The sequence below is a fragment of the Mytilus trossulus genome, chromosome 4 (assembly GCF_036588685.1).
Source record: "Mytilus trossulus isolate FHL-02 chromosome 4, PNRI_Mtr1.1.1.hap1, whole genome shotgun sequence".
Lineage (NCBI taxonomy): Eukaryota > Metazoa > Mollusca > Bivalvia > Mytilida > Mytilidae > Mytilus > Mytilus trossulus.
The window spans coordinates 38,716,552-38,727,252 of record NC_086376.1 but is presented as its reverse complement, the minus strand read 5'-3'; the positions used below and the strand labels follow the sequence as shown (position 1 = coordinate 38,727,252).

At 31.8% G+C, this 10,701-nt stretch overlaps 1 long non-coding RNA gene across 1 annotated transcript in view; it reads left to right on the top strand.

Annotated features, from left to right (window-relative positions):
* LOC134713912 (uncharacterized) overlaps positions 1-665 on the top strand; it is a 30,342-nt gene extending 29,677 nt beyond the window's left edge. The window contains exon 3 of the long non-coding RNA XR_010106420.1: positions 608-665. This is a non-coding gene — a long non-coding RNA (uncharacterized LOC134713912). The remainder of the gene's footprint in view (positions 1-607) is intronic.
* Positions 666-10,701: the final 10,036 nt, after the last annotated feature.

The following is a 10,701-nucleotide window of genomic DNA, read 5'->3' as shown; positions in this document are numbered from 1 at the left end:
AATAGGTCTGATGTAAATAAAACTGTTTAAGTTGAGATTTGTCCTGAACGGACGGATTCCTCTGCATGCCCTCCTATGATCATGCGTTAGCTTGTTAGTTTGTTTGTTGAACAAATATAATTTAATATAAATTGCACATACATACTTAAATTTTAATTTCCCAAATGTTGTTACAGCAAAGTTTAATGAAGCTTTATCCTTATTTGAATGCCAGTACTGGGCTGTTGGTGCCCTCAACAGTCGGCCAATTAAGGTATCGACTCAGTGCTAGCAATCATCATTAATGTTTACATTTTTCTACATGAGGTGCGCATTTATAAATTAGATGTCTCTTCATGCAGCTCGTGGCAAGAAAAATCCAAAACTTATTTAAATTAAAAAGCTTATCACCATAAAGGACAAAAGACTTCAGTTTAGTCAAAGATCGGGAAGGTACCACAATGATCGAAGTAACTAGAAATTGTTGATGAAACTAATATTCGTCTGTTAAAATGGTTTACTGCTGTAATAGATATAACATGTTTATGTATTTAAAGTTTACCACTGTGGTGCTATTTATCGCGTTTTGAATTAATTTTTGGAATTAATTAAATATTTTATTTTCTAGGAAAGTTTTACAGGCGGCCATCACTGTGTGAAGTATGTAAAGGTCCATATAGAACGGGTCCGGGTCACTTATGGATAGGTAAATTAAATGTTATATTGCTCCAATACATGGTGTACCTTTACATATTTGTACTTTTTCAATGTGAGTGATATAGTTCCCTTTTAACATAACCCTTTGATATTTCAAAGTGAATATGAAAATTTAAAAAATAATGGCAGGGATAAAAGTACAACATTGACAACCCTTTTTATTTGTAAGAAAAAATTGCAAATACAAAAATTCGCAATGGATAAGAATGGTCTGCACGTTTTCCAGATTCGTGACGGTTGTTTGTCAAACGGTATTGTTCAATAGTTATCAAAGGTACAATGCTTATAATTTAATACGCCAGACGCGTGCTTCGTTTTTCAGTGACGCTCAGATTAAAATATTTAGCAAGCCAAACAAGTACAAAGTGTAAGAGCATCGATGACCCAAAATTCTCAAAAGCAGTGATAAAAACGCCTACGGTTATCTATCAGCGCTATCAAATTACATCTAATTAATAAATATGCACGGTTTCTATACTAGTTACAACGTGAATATAACCTTCTGTAAATAAATAAACGATTCAAGAAAGAGGATCCGTCGTCATTCCTTGATACAAGCATTACTTTTTATATATCTAACTCTTTATCTAGAGCTCAAAAAGTTTTATGCAACATGACCATTAGATCTGTCAATTTTCATTAGCATTGCCGACCTTAATACTAACAATAATTCCTCAAAGGGACAGGTTTATAAAAATGTCCAATCAATGCAGGCGAAATTTTTTCTTATGTTGGTTGAAAAAAATTACCGTTTTTCCCAGCGAAATAAAACCGAAAATTCTACACGTGAAATAAACTAGGTTATGTAATTCCTCTGACGTCATACATCAATAGTTGTTGTCAGTACGCTGTCGATGACGTCGTATCAAGGCAAGTTGCGAATGCGAAAAAAAAAGATATAGTTTCTTACATTTTATATTTTAAATCAATTTAAAAGCCCATTAACAATGCATTAACAGAATCAAACTATTCAAATATCGAGAAAGCATTCAACTCGTGGCCGATCAACCATGATAATTGACTCACGCATAACACACATTTTTTTCTATATTTGAATGCTTTTATTCGTTATTTTATAAATTATACACTCCAAAGCACAACTACAACCTCTGTCCGCACACTTCTCAATAACAAAAATAAAAAAGATTAACAACAACCGGAAATTCAGATGAATTTCAATCGTCTAATTTTTATCATTTGTAATTTGTTAATTTTATATTCATGGACACTATTCCAAAAAAGTCCGGTACACATAGTATTAGAATTACTTTAAAAGTAGATTTTCAGATTAAAAAATAACACTGTTTTGATCGCACTCCTCCATCCGTCCATAACGACAATGTTTTCGATTTCAACTTTATATGTCATCGGAGGTTTAAACGATTCAACATTTTTAGTAATTAAACTTATTTACATTTTTCTTACGTTTTAGACAAAGAGGCTGGCAGTGAGTTTGTTTTAGAGATTTAAATTACTAAATCGTTCCATATACAGCAGGGAACACTTAAACAAAAGTACAAATTGATCTAAAGAGTATAAAACAATACCTTTCTAGCGAGTAGATATCAAATAATATACCTTCTATTGTTTTGTTTAGCAAGCAGGTTATGTAGTTTATTATTGTTCTGAATCTTTGCGAGGCAAATGCTCATCAGTTTGTATAATCGCCATCTTCGTGCAGTTAGATTATGTGTCTTCGACAGCAAAATATCGGTCTAGATCTTTGATTAAATGTGAAATATAGTAAAAAGAATTCATTTCATCTAAATGAATACAGATTATTTCGTGATTAAACGTTTTTTGCTTCTAAAATAACTTTTTTTTATCTTTGCAATTTCGTCATAAAATGGAGATAACTCAGATGATGTAAATTTTATGAAAAATGTGTAGCGAATGTTCCTATGTTTTAAATACAAGGATACGTGTGCTAATATATCATTTTAAAAAAATTTTCTTAAAGGACATTATAAGAGGTATTTTCTTTATCATCTTTAAATTCAACTTTTTATACAAAATCCTACAATTTTATACGAAAAAAAAATCAGGACACATTCTTTGTAGTATATTTTTGAAAAATACTCGATATACACTAGATTTGCCAAACTATGAAAATTTCTATTTGATTTGGACACCCCTATCTAACTTAACCATGACGGAACACTATTGAAAAAGATAATAATCAGTACACGGTTTCAAAATAAATAACTTATCTTAACACTAGTATATATTGATAGGGGATTATTCAAGGAATCAAAACAGCAAAATAATTTTATAGAGGTCTATTTGCATCTTTTCGAGGTATTAGCCATCGAAATTTTGGCAGGAAATGTTCTTTTTTGATTTTTTTTACTTTATCGTAGCTACGGTATCGTAGCTCTTAGGTCCTTATGTTATTTTTTGGACTATTTGCGGACCATTCTATGCATTATATGGTCCGCAAATAGTAAAAAAATAACATGAGGACCTAAGAACTACGATACCACAGCTAACTTTATCATTGCCATGGCGTTGTCATTTTAATTTCGATTTATGAGTTTTACTGTCCCTCTGGTATCTTTCGCCCCCTTTTAAAGTTCTAAAAAACTGTAAAAAATAAATAAGATTTTATAAGACTTTTACAAATGTCTCATCATTATACATTCAAAAGATTTATAAAAAGTAAAATGGGGCAAACAATTTTTCGTAATTAAACGAGCTAGAACAGGATATTTGTTTTAGATCATTATGCAGCATATTTAAAGAAACTACTTTTGAAAAGCTAAATAGACGGCATTAAGGCATTACTATGAAAGCAACTAATTGTAGTCTGAAACATTCTTAATCTGAACGTTTAAATCATACATGCATAATGTACCTATGTTCGAAATGCAAAATGCATATTTAATCAATTTGTATGTAAATTTATTTGATAACATTTCACATAATATGTTTAAGAGACAAAAGTATCACATTTTTGTATAACATTGCATGAACATGACTGATTTTTTTCAGAGTTAGGCTGTGAAATACCATCACACTGCCCGGCGAATGATAAGTTATGTACTGGTTCTGAAAAAGATATTCCAGACGACGGCATAAATTGTAATATTTGAAACGGAAATGGCAGACATCATGGCTGATATTAATTTGGGTAACGTGTTATCCAAAAGATCTTACAAGATTAAAATTACATAAAAAAACAACTGTGATGTTCATTTGTTTTTTACATATATTTCATTTTTTGTTCATAAATTAGGCCGTTAGTTTTCTCGTTTAAATTGTTTTACATTGTCATTTCGGTGCTTTTTATACCTGACTATGCGGTATGGGCTTTGCTCATTGTTGATGGCCGTACAGTGACGTAAAGTTGTTAATGTATGTGTCATTTTAGTCTTTTGTGGATAGTTGTCTCATTGGCAATCATACCACATCTTCTTTTTTATATCTTAAGTGTTGGATAAAAAAGTGTGGATTGGCTAGGTTAATTGAAACACATATTCATTAAAACATGCAGACCACAGAATTCACATGAAATAGCTGTGTTTTGTTTGTCCCTTATACAGCAAAAATATTACCTCCAATATGGGGCCAGTAAAAGGATTCTATAACTACCTTTAGAAAAAAGTAAATCACAAAAATACTGAACTCAGAGGAAAATCAATTTGGAAAGTCCATAATCACATGGCAAAATCAAAAAACAAAACGCATCAAAAACGAATGGACAAGAACTGTCATATTCCTGACTTGGTACAGGCATTTTCAAATGTAGAAGTTATAATCAGAGGCCAGCTAAATGGTTCAGGAGGACGATTATATTTTACTCTTTGTCTGAGTTTGTATTACTTTTATAACTTCTAATCAGAGGCCAGAAAAATAGTCTGGGAGGACGATTATACTTTTTTTTTTTTTTAACTCTTTGTCACAGCTTGTATTACCTTTATAACTTCTTATCAGAGGCCAGCAAAATGGTCCAGGAGGACGATTATACTTTACCCTTTGCCTGAGTTTGTATTACCTTTATAACTTCCAATCAGAGGCCAGCAAAATGATCCAGGAGGACGATTATACTTTACCCTTTGCCTGAGTTTGTATTACCTTAATAACTTCCAATCAGAGGCCAGCAAAATGGTCTAGGAGGACGATTATACTTTACTCTTTGAAAGGCCAATGAAGGTCGTTTGAAAACAAAACTTTACGACAAAAGAGATGATTTAGTTTCCTAATTGCGAACTTTTTATTTCTATGTAGCAACATTAGTATATATCTAACAAAAAATACGATATTTCCTATCATGTTCCTTGATAGCAGATTTCTACTCGCAAGAGAGCTATTAAACCAAAAGTTCAAAATGGTGCAGTTGAAATCATCCCTTCGATAATTTTACGGACGCCATAACCAGTTGGATGACCGTTATGGAATATGCGTTTCCCAGATGATATCGGATTTGTTCCTAATCATGCTAATATCGAAACAGCAATTTCGTTCCATTCTACGAATGTACCTATCGAATTAGAATATTCAACGGGTTTGTAAACAAATAGAACTATACGATGGTACATTGTAGCCACATGTGGAGCATCCGGAGCACCTGAGGTCTACTCAAGTTTTTGGTGGGGTTTGTGTTGCTTAGTCTTTATTTTTCTTTGTTGTGTTTCGTTTACTACTTTTTGTATGTTTTTTTTTGTAGCCATGGGGCTGTCACATTATTATTATTTTTTTTTTTTTTTATCTTTTTTAAGAGTTTGAATGTCCCTATGGTAGATTGTGCTCCTCTTTTGAAACATATTCGTCGTCATCTGTGAAACGGTTTTTCCTGAACGGTCGACCAACTCGTCTATAGAATTCTTGACGGGAAAAAATACATTTATAAATTTTGCACAATAAAGCCGTTGAAATTAAATAGCTTATCCAGTAAAAATCCCCGTCAGAAGTGACATTGAAAAATTAATTAAACAGTTTTAGATATTTGAGCAAAAGGTACATGCAGGTCCAGTAAGCATGATAAGAGCGTTGTATAACACCAAAAACCTCGTCATAGATATCAGGATTGCGTCATATATTGTAACTGCTATTTATATTTTGAACAACTTTGTACTTTGAGCGTCACTGATGAGTCTTATGTAGACAAAACGTGCATCTAAATTATAATCCTGGTGCCTTTGATTCCTTTTTACACCACTGGCTCGATGCTACTGCTGGTTGACGTTTCGGCCCAGGGGGGTATCACCAGCCCAGTAGTCAGCACTTCGGCGTTGACATGGCTATCAATTATGTGGTCATTTTTGTAAATTTTCTGTGTACAAAACTTTGAATTTTTACGAAAAACTAAAGATTTTCTTATCCCAGAAATAGACAACCTTAGCCATATTTGGCACAACTTTTTGGATTTTTTTATCCTCAATGCTCTTCAACTTTGTATTTGTTTGGCTTTATGAATATTTTGATTTGAGCGTCACTGATCAATAGGTCAATTTGGTATGTGAAGTTACGAACGTTAAGTTGTCATATTGTATGTGACGTCACGAAAGTCAAGTTTTCACATTTTTTGGAACATTAAATGCTACTATAAACAATATAAAACACACAAATAAATACAATAATAAACAAAATATTTTTAAAACAACAGCACGCAAATTGTCAGGTAACCCAATTGTTTCGGAAAAGTAATTGAGCAGTTCTTTTATGGCCTTTGAAACAAGACAAAAGTAGAATTGAAGGTAACCCAGTGCTATGGATCAGAAAACAGTTCATAAAATATAATAATCTTCTGTTAAACTATATGATAAAGCGTATAATACATGACAAAATCCGTATCACATGCCGTATCACTCTCGACCAATATCATCCATCGGGCCTAAATGCCCTTTGGCTGTACTGAAGTCTCGGGATGATACGACATATGATGCGGATTTTGCCATGTATTATTCTCTATTTAATCTGCATTATATCATATCATTGATATCAATCACCGCTGCAAAGGCTTATCAAACCTCTAATTTGAATAAGGTCATGTCACATGAAAAACTTCTACTGGCGCAGAGTTCTTGGGATTATATTTTGATGTATCGGGTTGATACGGATGTAATATTGATAAAGTCAACCCGATACATCGAAATGTAATCACAAGAACTCTGCACAAGTAGACGTTTTTCATGTGACATGACCTTATTCAAATTAGAGGTTTGATAAGCCTTTGCAGCTATACGTTCAGTAATAAAATAGTTATCAAAGGTACGAAAATACGTAGCTTCGTTTCGCGAAAACGGAAAGTCGAAAACGCGAAAACGCGAAGTCGTAAAACCCGAAATCGATTTCGCGTTTTCAACTTCCCCTTTTCGCGTTTTCGCGTTTTCGACTTCGCGATTTCGCGTTTTCTTCGCACTATAGAATATGAAAGGCGAAAAAATTAATAACTTAAACATTTTTTTAAATTGTTATCTGGATTGAGAGTCGTCTCATTGGCACTGTTTTGCGCAACTTAAGTCGTACGTAAATCAAATAAAATTAAAAAAAATCTAAAGTCCACAATTTTATGGTTATTTAACCATTTGTTTCAAGATTATTTTGTCATTGAATAATGATAAATTAGGTGGGGTGGGGTTTGGGTTTTAATCAAAATCCATAGATTGTATGTAAATAGTTTGCTATTAACTGTTTATAACGAGCATTCTTCGAATATATAATAGAATGAATGGATATGGTTTTTTTTTGGTGTCAGATTTTGTATTAATAATAGAATTTAAAAATTGAAGAGAAATAGAAAATATCTGTCATCACTAATTGAGCATTTTGAGCAAATTGATTTGTATTCGTAATAATGGCAGCAATGCAAACAAAAACTAATGAACTTAATTGTTGCAGAAAGCTATTTCTATTCTAAATTTTCTAAATTTAATGTAAATAGTTCGTTAAGAGGGACGAAAAATACCAGAAGGACAGTCAAACTCATTAATCGGAAATAAACTGACAACGCCGTAGCAAAAAATGAAAAAGAGAAATAAACAAACAATAGTACATATGACATAACATAGAAAAGCTAAAAAATAAGCAACACGAACACCACAAAAACTAGGGGTGGTCTCAGGTGCTCCGAAGGGTAAGTTATGTTTGCATAAAAGAATGACGATGTATAATGTTTTCTGTTTTATCCATTTACAGAAGGCAATATGTTTTTCGTTAATAATATTATGCATCAAGCTGTACTTTTTCGAATTTCGAATTGCTAAGTTCTGATAATTTTTTGGACCTGATTGTCTACATTGTAATCTTCGCTATTTTATGAATTTTCCAAATGAAAGGGTTGATAATGTACTTGAATCACCGCCTTTCATTTTTTGATTAGCCATATTCACATTGATATCTCAAAGTGTAATGTTGGTAGCGAACTATATTGCACACATTGAAATGGTATAAATGTGTAAATAAATTCACCACACAACAAATTTCTCCTTCCAATTTAGAACTATGTGAAAGTAGGGCTACTCGGACAAAAAATAGTGCATTCGATGTCATTGTTTGCTTGAACTAACCAGGCAGAAATGAAACTTTTGGTGAATGAGAAAAATACTAGGACCATTTTGAGCTAAAATTTACTTGTTAAGGAGTTTGCATTCAAAATTGAGGATTAATGCGCTCCAAAATATACTAATTCAAGATTTCCAGAAAACCAAGGGTTCTTTTAGTGGTATCTCTATTCGGAAGACCTCTTCTTTTTTATATGATTTCAAACGTCTGTTAAAAATTGGCATGTAGAAAGCTGATACATATACGATTCAGAATATACCTGATTTCTATAATCCTGGTACCTTTGATAACTTCTATGAAGTTAAACTTAAGGTAAAATATTTAAAAAGCGGTGAAAATTGCAAAATCTGGTTGACAAGATAGGGACTTTTAATTGGTGTTTGACATCTATATGCTAAAGGACATCACTCTTGTATCATTAACAGATTAATGTCAATCATTTTCAGCGAAGTCTTAAATTCAATTAACTTTCGATTATTGTATTTCATATGAATGCTTATAATTGAAATCATCCTCATTCTGTTCTTAAGTTCTGATTCCTTTTCCGTCTTTGACAAAACCCAAGTCATTTGTCCTTTTGGTTGATAAGCTCTTCATTTAAAAAAAACTAATAACTATCACTGAGTCGATACCTATGTTGGTGAATTGTTATTTCTCGAGAGTATCAACAGCCAAGTACTGGAATGCAAGTACGGATATTATTTCATTATTAATTTGATGTTTCAAAATTTCTGAAATTATGTTAAAGTATGTTGTAAAGTATGTATTTTAACTTAAGTAAGAGTATGTTTGTCCCTTATGTGAAGCTCTGGGCTGATATGCATAACACCTTTTGAGTTAAGATATTCAATGTAGAACTAATTTATAGATGAACATGAAGAAAACAATCCGTCCTATTGGAACAAATCTTAAGTTAGGTAGTTTTAATTATATTAGCCTTGATTTGGTTGATGATTTTTTTGTTTTAGTAATGCGTTTAGGAGTTTTCAATATTTTGGCTGCGAGCATCACTGAAAAGACAATAACTACTAAAATGCGCATCTGGTGCAAAACATCTGATACCGTTAATGTTGTAACAACGAATTGTTGAAACTAACAATTTCAAACGCATTACATAGTAAATATGCTTGGATCCCGGTCAACTGGTCAACAGTATACTAACTGACACGAAGAGAAAGTCAACTCGTACCAAATATTCATAACTCATGCTTGTATCAAATATTTTATTCTTCATACGCATATCACTTTTGATTTTCTTTACATAATACACACAATACAATAAAGTACAATTTTATTGATTGGGAATCTTATGCAACTTGTTTTGAATTGAAAAATAAAAAAAATGTACAATTTCATGTAACCAGCTGGTGGTAACGAACAAGTAAAATAAAATAATTGATTGAGAAGTGGTATTTACACATTAAGATGTTTCATTACACAAATCAAGAAATTTAGAAATTTATGTAATGGATTAAATCAAACAATAGACATTGTATCACCAAACAGAATTAAATATTATTTAATAAAATATCACATATCAAGCACAACACATTCGTACATCAATGTGTAACAAAGAGTTATAATTAAGCAAACATAATAAACAGCTACAATAAAGGACCTGAATTCGTTTCAGCACACACATAATATGAAAAGCAAATACTATAAAGAAAACACAACGAAGAAGGTACAATTATAAAGAACACATAAAACATAAGATAAACATCACAGCACATCATATATTTGCAACACATCTAGTCCGAAGTGTGAAAAATAAGAGAAAATGTTTAACCTTACAGAAAATCACTAACTATCTGAAGATGATCTTTGAGTTATTGTGAAGACGTTAATAAGGTTGGGTGTGTGTTTTTTTTCGTACTCCCCCGGATAGGTACCCTTTGTGATCCACCTGCTTTTCTTTAATCATTTAGATGTTAGAGTGTGGTACTTGAATGATCATTTTCAAGCTGTTATGACATATTTCGCGTAGGTCCTTTTGTTTAGTAATAGTTCCATAGCTGTATGTTCCTATCCATGCAGTATCCGGAAGAATTCTTTAATATCAATGAAGACAGTTGTTAGGTATAGAAGAATCTGACTTTTGGTGTAAGTAGTCTACAGCAGGGTAAACGATATTGTTAAAAAGGTATCTGACGTACCAGATAAAACAGTAAAGACTAATAAAGAAATATCTCTATAAAACATGTGCGTATAGCGTTTACAGTGAAAATATATATATATATGTTAATCATTTCTGAATTCATTTCAAAACGACTATAAAAAAACTTTACTTACGGTATTGATATTTGTTAAATAAATAAATGTAACATTATAGATATATTTCATCACTCACAAAATTTACAATCAAAAGTGCATTAATTTGTTGATTTTCAAAAAAGAATCATATTTGTACTTTTATAAAATGTTTATTCAATAATAGTTTAAACATGCAATAATTAATAGTTAAAACAGGAAAACATGTATATCGATCAAGATGTTGCTTGT